A 12,025-nucleotide genomic window follows, 5' to 3' on the forward strand; every position below is an offset into this window, starting at 1 on the left:
ATAATATTTGTGAGGAAGTCTCTTCTGTTAAGATATTTCTGTTGTTAAAGCTGATGCCAATAGATGCTTGAACATGGTGGATACAGTTCAAGACAATTTTAAGAAAATGGAAGGTGCCTTTCAAGTCCCTAGAGAAAAAGTGGAAGATTCATTTGTTGGATGGGAAATTCAGAAGAAGGACTTATTGAAGAAGATAGACTCTCTGGAAAACCAAAACCACCAGAATAATCTCAAAGTAGTGGGAATTCCGGAATGAATTGAGGGTTCAGATCCAATAAAAAAAAACTTAAAAATGGATCCCTGAAGCATTGGGATTGGAATTTTTTCCAAAAGGTTTGGAATTAGATAAGGCACACAGAGCTTTGAGAAGTAAACCATATCCGGACCAACCTCCACAAGCTGTTTTGATTTGTTGTCTATAGTATCAAGATAGGGAAACCATTTTGCGAGTTGCAGTCCAAAATGCATGTAGATATCAGTCCCCATTGATGGTACAGGGAAATAAGGTTTTCTTTTCCCGGATTTAAGTCAAGAAATTGTTAAAAGGTGTAAAGAATTCAATTCTGCTAATGAGGTACTTTGGAGGAAGAGTCATAAATTTTCTTTTAGATACCCTGCAGTTTTGAAGATTTTTTATGGTAATTTCCAATCACAGTTTTTTGAGAGTGATCGCGATGCTTTAATTTTCGCCATTTCTTTGCCAGACAGGACTACTGAAAGGCATTCTTCACCTAGGAGGAAGACATCTGATAAGAAGAATGGAAATGAGAACAGGAAAGAAAATATGTCAAAGACTTTGATCGATACTGATGATCCGGAACAAGCCTTGGAATTGAATTCATTGGGGCTGTGAATTGTTTTATTTAGACTTATAATTTTGTAAGTCCGGTTGGGGGGGGATAGATGTCACTGAAGCTTTTGGAAGTCATCCGCCACATGTGGGACAGATTTTATTTCTTTCCACACCCAGTTAAGTGGGGAGTTACTACTTTTGTAGTCTCTACTTTTTAAAAAAATTATTTTTGTGTAATCTTTATTTTGTTTGGGGAAGGTTTAGTGGTTGTTTAATTTAGGGGCTATTCAGCAAGAGGAGCATCATTTTTTTATTAAGGAGAGGGGTTTTTGTGGATTGAAGGAATAGAAGGTATTTTTTTATTCTGATAACAATGTCTAGTTTGAATTTTGCAACGTTTAATGTTCAGGGCTTAAACAATCCGATTAAGCGTAAACATGTTTTAGCTTATATAAAAAAGATGAAAGTGGATATTGAGTTTTTGCAGGAAACTCATTTAACTGAAAAAGAACATTTACAATTGAAGAGAGAATGGGTTGGTCATGTAATTTCATCTTTTAACTCGAAAGCACAATGAGTGGCAATTTTGATTCACAAGAAAATACCATTTGAACTTAAATCTTTGGTGGAAACAGCTGGTCGAATTTTAATGATTAATTGTAAATTGTTTGCTGAGTCATGGTCCCTGTTGAATGTGTATGCACCTAATGTTGACAATGAACAATTTGTGTCTGAAGCGTTTTTAACTCTGAGTCAAGCTAAAGAAAATATTTTGATTGGGGGAGATTTCAATTGTGTATTAAATCCATTTTTGGATAAATCTCTGAAAAACTTGAAAAAATCAAAAGCAGCGGTCTAATTTGTTTCCTTGATGAAAGACTTAAATTTGATAGAGGTTTGGAGAAAGTTAAATCCTACTGAGAAAGATTTTTCATTTTATTCTCCATGTCATGATTGATTTTCAAGGATTGATTTGTTTTTGGTATCAGCACATTTGCAATCTCACTTTACTCAAGCTGAATACAGGAGTAGAATAATTTCTGACCATTCATTGTTATTTATTTCTTGTGTTGGGTCGGAAATTACTCAATCAACTTTTCGGTGGAGGTTCAATGCAATGTTATTGAAAAAAAACAGAAATTGTAAAATTCATTAAGGATCAAATTGCTTCTTTTCTGGTTTTGAATAGGAATACAGTTCAGAGTAATTTTTCTTTATGGGATGCTTTGAAGGTGTTTTTACATGGTCAAATTATTAGCTATGCATCAAAGGAAAAGAAGAAATTTTTGGCGGAGAGTCAGTTATTAGAAAAACAGATAGCTAATTTGGACAAATAATTTCAGAGGTATTGTATGGATAATAATAAGGCAGTTTTAACTAAATTGAAGTTACAATGTAATACATTACAAACATATCAATATGAATGTTTGATTCAAAGATCTAAGCAATGCTATTATGAGTTAGGGGATAGAGCCCATAAAGTTTTAGTGTGGCAACTGAAAGCAGAACAAGCATTGAGAACTATTAATGCTGTGAGGAAAGATAACTCAGTTACTTTTAAACCTCAGGAAATCAATGAGCAATTTTTATCATTTTACCAGAAATTATATGTTTCTGAGAGAGTTCGAGATGATGGTTCCATTGAATCTTTTATGTCAGAGTTAAACTTGCTAATATTAGGGGAAGATGATGTGAGGAAACTGGACTCTCCTTTTATGGATTTAGAAATAAAGGATGTTATTCAACAAATGCCTAACGGGAAGTCTTCAGGAGATAATGGGTTTACTGTTGAATTTTATAAAATGTTTTATGATGATTTGTCTTCTCTATTTATAGATGTTCTTCAGCAAGTAATGCAAGAACAAGCTTTACCAGATTCATGTTTGAGTGCAATAATAATGGTTATACCAAAAAAAGATAGAGATCCCTTGAATGTAGCTTCATATCGGCCAATTTCTTTATTAAATGCAGATTATAAAACAATAGTGAAATTAGTGGCAAATAGACTTGCTAAGTATTTACCACAATTGGTACATGCTGATGAGACTGGTTTCATTAAAAATAGGTATGCCTCTGACAATATTCTTAGAGTGATTTTTCTGATCAACGCTTCACGTCAGCAACCCAACCTACCAATGGTAGTTGCTCTAGATGCTGAAAAAGCTTTTGATGAGGTCAAATGGAATTTTTTATTTAAAATTTTGGAGAAATATAAGTTTGGATCCTTTTTTATTGGTTGGGTGAAGGCATTATATAATAATCCAGTTGCTAGGGTGGCGACAAATGGTCAAACCTCTTTTTTTTTTAATTATCGCATTCAATTCATCAAGGTTGTCCTTTGTTGCTAGCATTAGTCATTGAACCATTAGCTCAAGCTATTAGGCAGAATGAGAATATTAGAGGTATAAGGATAGCAGACGATGAATATAAGATTAATTTATTTGCTGATGACGTTTTGATATATTTAACTAATCCGGAACGATCTTTAATTTACTTGCAAGAATGTCTAGAACAATATGGTAAATTATCAGGATATAAAGTGAATTGGAATAAAAGTGAAATATTACCAATTTCTGAGGTAAATGATTAGTGTAGACAAATTACTAAATTCCTTGGACTGATAAAATCAAGTATTTAGGGATAATGATTGATGTAAATACTCAATCATTGTACAATTTAAATTATGTACCATTAATGAGAAAGATTAAAGCAGATCTGATTAAGTGGAAGGATTTACCTCTGTCATTAATAGTCTGAGTAAGTTGTATTAAGATGAATATTTTTCTGCGAATTCAGTATCCTTTCCAGTTGATTCCATGTTTATTTTCAAAATCTTTTTTTCAGGATTTAAATAAAGCAGTACAAGAATGTTTTATGGAAGGGTAAATTAGCCAGAGTAGCGATACATAAATTGACTTAGAAATACGCTTTGGGAGGTTTACAATTACCTCATTTTCAAAATTATTATGAAGCAGCTCAATTAAGATTTATTAATCATATGCTGGATGTTTCATGACCCCCCCCCCCCCCCAGCTGGGCTGGGCCAGGGTAGAATTGGCTGGTATCTTTGAACCTTATTCACATCAATTTACATTTAAATGGAATTCTGTTTTATTACAAATATATCGTGTTCTATGGCAAGCTCTCCACTGGCCACCGTGACAGAGGTGCACCAAAGAAAAGGTACAAGGACTGCCTAAAGAAATCTCTTGGTGCCTGCCACATTGACCACCGCCAGTGGGCTGAAATCACCTCCAACCGTGCATCTTGGCGCCTCACAGTTCGGCGGGCAGCAACCTCCTTTGAAGAAGACCGCAAAGCCCACCTCACTGACAAAAGGCAAAGGAGGAAAAACCCAACACCCAACCCCAACCAACCAATTTTCCCCTGCAACCGCTGCAACCGTGTCTGCCTGTCCCGCATTGGACTTGTCAGCCACAAACGAGCCTGCAGCTGACGTGGACATTTACTCCCTCCATAAATCTTCGTCCGCGAAGCCAAGCCAAAGAAGAATGTACTAATTTTTAAAAATTTGTTAGAAATTTGGACTAAAAGAAATTTATTGATAGGTTCAAAAAGTAAAATATCAGTCAAGTCCCAATATATCAAAATAAATTGATTCCTTTTTCATTGAATAATAGATTTTTAAGACAATGGCAGATTAAAGGAATAAAGTCGTTGCAGGATTGTTTTGAAGAGGGTAAATTTTTATCATTTAATCAACTTAGAGAGAAATTTGGAATTTCAGTGAATTCTTTGTTTGCCTATTGTCAAATTAGAAGAGAAGTGAAAATTCCTAAGTTAACGAAATTTGAGTTAATGATTTCTCATTATTTAAATAAGGGTTTTATTTCTGAGATATATGCGTTGCCACAAGACACTATGGATAAAATAAATTTAGATAAATCTAGGATTAAATGGGAAAATGATTTAATTTGTGATATTAATCAGGCTGATTGGGAGACAATGTGTTTTGATGTGTGACTAAATTGCTTAATGTAAGATATAGTATGATTAATTATAATTTTTTTGCACCAGTTATAGCTAACCCCTGAGACATTGAAAAAATATGGATTTAGTAATTCAGAGTTGTGTTTTAGATATGGCTTATGTGTAGGAACATTTTTACATTCAGTTTGGCTTTGTGATAAGGTTCAATCATTTTGGCATAAAATTAGGGAATTTCTTCAAAATTTGTTTAAGATCCAATTTTTGTTAGATCCAAAAAAAAATCCATTTATGGATTTGGAGTTAGATAAGTTTCAGACAGCATTTTTTCGTTTCGCATTGGCTGTAGCACGTAAATGTGTTGCGATTTCATGGAAAGACGAAGTTGAGATAAATGTAAATCGTTGGCACAATGAGTTGAGGTCCTGTAGCTTGCATCATGATTATGAATTTTTTGTTTAGATGTGGTCACCTTATTTGAAATGTACGAATTTAGTAATATCTTAAACTGCTGTATGTGTTTCTTTTATTTTCTTAATGCTTCCCTTGCGGAGTTTGCTGAGGGTGGGTGGAAGGGGGGTGGGCTAGTTGTAGTTTTCATTTTTATATTACGGTCTTTGTGAAAGTTTTTGTTTTGAAAATATTAAATAAAGTTTAAAAAAAAATCAATAGCCATACCGGCCAAAAAAAAATTGTTGAGAAGACATTACAGGAGAAGGGAGACCGGCGCCCGCAGAATTTTCGTGAAGTGTTTATAAAATGATAAATGTTGAAGACTTTGCTTGTTAAAAAAGAGGAAAGGTGGGATTGGTGTACCAGTTATATTCAGCACCAGGATTGGCACCTTAACCCAAACCTAAGCAGTTAGACTGCAGGACAATGATTTTAGATCAACTGTGATCTCATTGGATTGATCTATTTCTCCTCATTGTTCTTGGGTCTGTTTTCACTTCCACCATAAGGCCTAGGCCGAAATGACATGGAAACTCTCCTCCCTCCTTTCTCTGTGCAATGAAACACTCCTGAAGTAAATCTCACATAAATATTTCCGTAACCACATGAATAGACTTGGGTTTAGTGTTAGATTTATGATTGATTATTTTTCATTCTTAGATATTTTTAGCCAAATTTAATATGGCACCAAATTGTCCAGGTTTCTGATGTTCTGGATACACAGTGCGGTTCCTTCCTTTCAGCCTTCCTTTTCAATTCTGCAGTGCTGGGAGGGAGTGATCAGTTCCCAACATGATGGATAGATTCTGCACCTCCTTCATTTGATCTGAGCTGCCCGTCCTCAAAACTGTTAAAATCTAAATAAATGAAATTACTTTCTACTAAAAATTTGCCGTGAGAAATCTAATTTGTGTGTTGTACCAGAGTAAATTTTGTGAGCAAATCTTAGCACCAGGTTTTAATGACTGGTTCCATTGCCAGTTTTTATGACTTGGTCTATAAATATCATGAATTACCTTTGTACCTGTCGTCTGCTAGACTGCCAGAAATACAGAAGACCTTGTGAGGAGTTTGAAGCTCGACTTGTAGCAGTTGCTTATTTCATTTTCCCGAACTCCAGTATCCATTTCAGTCATGACCCATATAACAAGAGTTGAGGTTGTACGTTGTAGCCACTGCTGCCACTTAACAGCATCAATGCCAAATTCACGAATATCTGACAGTGTCGTGTGACATAATCTTTGATTACGAATTTACATATGGAAGCAGTAACACTGCAGATATCATAATCAAGCCCTGCCTTCATTTAATTTTCTGATCTGTGTTTCAACGTGCAGTTCTATCCATCAAACAAATGAAATGTTTCAGCTAAACAAGAACGTGCTGGGAAAACTCAGCAAGTCTCACAGCATTCCTTATGTTTCCTTAACATTGCAATGTTTCGGGCCTGAGCCCTTCGGCAAAAATCAGGCAGGCACCTGAATAAAATGGAGGGGGGCAGGGGGAGGAGCCAGAGACCACAGGAGGATATAGGTGGGAGAGAAGAAGAGGGTAGCTCTCTGAATGCAGAGGGCAGAGAATGGAGATCAGAAGGAAGGGAGAAAGAGGAACAGGGAAAGAGAGAGAGAGAGAGAGAACGGAGCTGGGTTTAACAGAACTCAGATAAGTTCATGTTAATGCTATCTCATTGTGGAGTGCCCCAATGGGTTATCAGCTGTTGTTCCTCCAATTGGCAGGTGGTCTTGGTTTGGCAGTGCAGGAGGCCATGAGAAGACGAGTCGGCATGGGAATGGGGAGTGAAATTGAAATAGTTCGTTATTTGGAAGGCTCCATCATTGCAGTGGACAGAGCAAAGGTGCTCAGTGAAGTGATCTCCTGGTCCGTGTCCAGTCTCTCTGATGTAGAGGTCCACAATTTGAGTACCCGCAGATGCAGTGGATAACCCCTACAGATTCACCTGATCTGTCGTTTCAGTCAGAAAGACTGTTTGGTCCCCTGAACGGTGGTGAAGGAGGAGGTGGTGTGGACACAAGTATAGCATTTCCTGTGGTCACAAGGGGGTGATTACTCTGAAGGGATTAATGCTCAAGGGGATAACCGAGGGAGTGGTCCCTGCAGAAGACAGAGAGGGGAGGAGTGGTGCAATCATGTTGTAGGGCCAGAAATTACAGATGTTGGATGTGGAAGCTGGTGCGATAGTAGGTGAGAACAACAGAAATCCTGTCCTAATCCTAACCTAACCCAAATGCATGTAGAGGCAGAGGAGTCCAGGGCAGATGTGCAGGAAATAAAAGAGACGCAGATAGGGGCTGAATTGATGGCAATAGAGAGAAAGCCATCTTTTTCAAAGGACATCTCAGATGATCTGGAATGGAGGAACTCATCCTCAGAACAGATGCGACAGACTCGGAAGAATTGAGTGAAAGGAATAGAATCCTTACAGGGGACATGGTGTGAAGAGGTGTAGTCGAGGTGACCAGGGGAGTCAATGGGTTTTCAGAATATGTCTGTAATGAGTTTGTCTGCCAAGATGGAAACAGAGAGATCAAGAAAGGGGAGAGTGTAGCCAGAGATGGGCCAAGTGAATTTGAGGTCAGGTAGGAAATTGGCAGAAAAGTGGATAAAGATGACAAGTTCATCATGGATGCAGGAGGCAACACCAATGTAGTTGTCAGTGTAGCAGAGGAAGGGCTGAGGAGCTTGTATCATGGATTGCTCCACATCGCCAACAAAAAGGCAGGCGTAGTAGGTACCCATGGCTACCCCTTTTATGTGGAGAAAATGGGATGAGTCAAAGGAAAAGTTATTGAAGGTGAGAACTAGCTCCGCCAGGCAGAGAGGGTGGAGGGGGACTGATTGGGTCTGATGTTGAGAAAGGTCAACATCAACAGGCTGTGTGACCTGTGGAGAGTCTCCAGCACTTTTGTGTTGAAATGTTTCAGCTACTGAGTTGTTATCACCCACAATCTGCACCAAAACCAGCATGTTTCCTGCCTCTGGGTCTCAGCAATATTTAAAGAGAAAATTGCATATTATGAATCCGAACTTTCCAACATCTGTGGGCAGGTTTAATGCCATTCCAAATCACTTGCCCTAATTATCAAACCATCTTGGAGCCTGTGTAGCATGAAGACAAAAATATGAACCTTGGTTCCCAAGGGCTTAGTTGACTTGGTTTATTTTTAATTTTGTTTGGAGGCCCCATGGCTGGTGAAGGAATGGCCCAGTGGAATTTTCTTTCTGATGATAGATTATTATTTTTTTCCCTATGCTCAGCTATAATGCCAAACAGAAATGAATAGAGTCCAAGGAAGTTTCGAGTTCCATTCTTAGTCAATGCTGACTTAGCTGGTCTCAACGAGATTGATAGTAGTTTTAACTGGATTGTTTATCTTAAACTATACTACACAGAATAGATTTAAAATCTGTAAGGCACATGCAATTTTTTAAAAAATGAGCAAGATGAGCTTTAACAGTTTTCGCGGTGTCAGAAATATGTACGATCTTAATGCAGATGATTGATTATATGAGAGTACCACTTTTCAGAAACACCTAGTTGTTTGTAAGGAATATTCTGAAATAGTGAAAAATGGTCCATGAGTTCTTAATTTAGTAGTGCATAGAATAATAGTCATCAAATTATCCAATGCTATGTCTATCTAAAAAATTAAAAGGAAATTAATGGTGTGAACCAGAATTTTTAAAAAATCAAATAAACTATTCATTAGAAACATTGATGATAAACTCACCTGGTTAAGTCTGAGAGGAAATCTGTCAGCGACCCATGTAACTCCAGAACAGATATTGCAGTTGATTCTGAAATGGGCCAGCCAGATTCTGTCAAACCCAAAGTTTTTCCAACACCATTTTGTGGAAATTGAAAAAAAAATAGACGAGTCACCAAGCATCCACCTGAACAGCAAACAACCGACGTAGGAGCTGCCCCACCATGAATCCACAGCTTGTCATAGTTCTAAACACAATGCAGACAACTTGGCAGATCCTTCCTTTACAAGAGGCTGCAGATGCTGAAATCTGGTGTAAATGTGGCAGGACATCCAGCATTTCACCAATTATATACCCAACAACAGCATGACTGTACATGATGATGTTCGGCTGGCCGAGGATCTCAATCGTTTCTTCGCTAGATTTGAGGTGGAAGCAGAAGAGATGGATGCAACATACTCACTGGCCCATAACAGTCAGGTCCTCACTTTGCAAGGCTGTCAGGCAGCAGGGCGGTGGGGGGGGAGGGGTCTGTCAAGTAGTGGGGCAGGGAGTTTTGTCAGGAAGCGGGGCGGGGTTCTGTCAGGCAGCGGGGTGGCGGCTTGTCAGGTAGCAGGGCTGAAATTCTGTCAGGCAACGGGGTATTCTGGCAGCGGGGCGGGGGGCTGTCAGGCAGAGGGGCTGTGGGGTTATCAGGCAGCAGGATGGGAGGGCTGTCAGGCAATGGGGCTGTGGGGTTGTCAGGCAGCAGGGCGGGGGATCTGTCAGGCAGCAGGGCGGGGGATCTGTCAGGGTTCAGGGCAAGGGACTGTCAGGCAGCAGGGGGGCAGGGCTGTAAGGCAGCAGGCAGCAGGGCGGGGGTCCTTCAATGGGCTGTTCAAAGCCTGATGGCACATGACTGGGCGGTTGGACCCTGTGTGTGCGCGGTATCTCCACTCCTCGCTCCTCGTTGGGCCGCAACAGCGGCAGCACTGCGTAACAGCGGCTCCGGCAGCACTTCCATTTTTAGTTCCTGCCTTGAGTTGTCTGTTCCCTGAGCGGTGTGGGGCTACATCACTGGAGGTATTTAAAATTACCTTAGGGTGGCTCAGTTAGCATAGCGGTTAATGCAACACTGTTACAGTGCCAGCAATCAGGGATAGGGTCAAATCCTGTGCTGTCTACAGGAGTTTGTATGTTCTTCCCGTATCTGCGTGGGGTTTCCCCCGGGGCTCCAGTTTCCTCCTACCCTTCAAAATGTGTAATGGGCTGAATGGACTCGCAGGCCAAAATGGCCTGTTATTGTGCTGTATGTCTGAATTTAATTTAATTTAAAGATTTTTAAATGTTGAAAGAATTGAGGTTCACTGGGAAGTGACACAGAAGAAGAGTGGAGGCCTCAGGCAGGCCAAGCATGACCACATTGATGGTAGAGATGTCTATTTTCATGTGGGTAAATAGACTGAGGTTTGGTCAGTGAAGGGAATGGTGACAGATATTTAAAGGTTAATTCATTGTCTTCAGCAGAAATTTATGCTAATTAGATAGAGGGATCAGGTCAAAGGTGAACCACCCATGGTTAACAAAGGAAGTGAAGGAAAATATTAAATTAAACATGAGATCATGTAAAATGGCAATGTCTTCTGGTAGCCCAGCCCAGAGGGACCAGGAACTCAACAAGAACCAGCAGGAAGACAAAAAAATGTTTATAAAGAAGGTGAAAAATTACAATTTAAAAAAACTGCCAAGTAACATCAAAACAAATATCAAGGACTTCAATGGATAAAAACAAAGTGGGTAAGTGTGGTACTTCGAGAAAACAAGGCTGGGGAAATTAATAATCCGAAGTAAAATGGCAGGTAAATTAGATCAATATTAATTATCAGTCTTCACAATAAAGGGCATTGAAAAGATGACAAAGATGTCTGAGAGGCTCATTTCAAACATTATGGAAGAACTTGTCACTACCATGAGAGACAAGGGACAAGATAATAGAAAAACGACACAAGTTTTGCACTTGTTCATGACAATAGATTCTAATGGGACCAAAGACAGACAATTCACCAGGTCCCAGCAGCCTCTGAGGGTTCTGCAAGAGGCAGAGGTAGAGAGGTAGTGGAGCCACTGGTTGAAGTTTTTCAAAAGCCACTGAGTTCCAGATACAAACCAACAGATTGAAAACTGTAAATGTGACCCCGTTCCTCAAGAAGGAAGGAAGGCAAAAACTGATAACCACAAACCTGCTAAACTTAACCAGAGAACTGGGAATTTTATAAGAAACGATGAAGAGATGGGCTGATTATTCATTCCATTTCTGTCTCCTGCCCAATATCCACAAACAGGACAGCCCTGGCAGATGCATTGTTTCAACCTGCTCTTGCCCCACCGAATTGAATCCTCCCTCTTTTCTCTTGTGGTACATTCGCAGAGACTTTTCCCCTCCACAAATCCATGATCCACTCTTCCAGTCCCAACCTTCTGCACTTACCCTGAGATGAGGGCAGAACCATCAACTCTCAAGAAGCTCATCTCACCCAGGAGAAAGGTGCTCATTGAACTAGCAGCCCGCTCATAACCCTCAACATTCATTCCATCTACTACCAGCACCCAGTGGCTATCACTTGTGCCATTCACAAAATGCATTGCAGTGACTCTGGCAGCATTTCCAAATGAACAGCCTCTTCATCCAAGGAAGGCAAGGGTGACAATTGCATGGGAGCAAAAACTCCTCCAGATTCCCCTTCAATTTGCACATCATCCTGACTTGGAAATATATTGTTCACCTTCACAGATGTAACTGTAAACTGATTGAAGGGCAAACATTTACAGTGGGCTGCAGGAAGTACAATGCTATTTGCTGTTGAATAGATATTCCCAACCACTTTTCCATGTGATTGAAAAGAAAATAGTCCTGGGCATATCCACCAGTAATTCACAGGATATGTGTAGGACACTACCAGTAACAACAAAGACAAGCTGAAGGAACAATAGGCTTGAATGCACAGAAGAACCTTGCTGGCCCGGATCCCAGGATAGGAATGGCGGCAAAGGAAAGGTGGCTCAACCTTTATGGCCCAGGACCTCGTCGGAGGAGTCATAGAGTTTGAGTCATCCGTGGGCAGGCCA

The sequence above is a fragment of the Narcine bancroftii genome, chromosome 3, assembly GCF_036971445.1.
Source record: "Narcine bancroftii isolate sNarBan1 chromosome 3, sNarBan1.hap1, whole genome shotgun sequence".
NCBI classification, from domain to species: Eukaryota; Metazoa; Chordata; class Chondrichthyes; order Torpediniformes; family Narcinidae; genus Narcine; species Narcine bancroftii.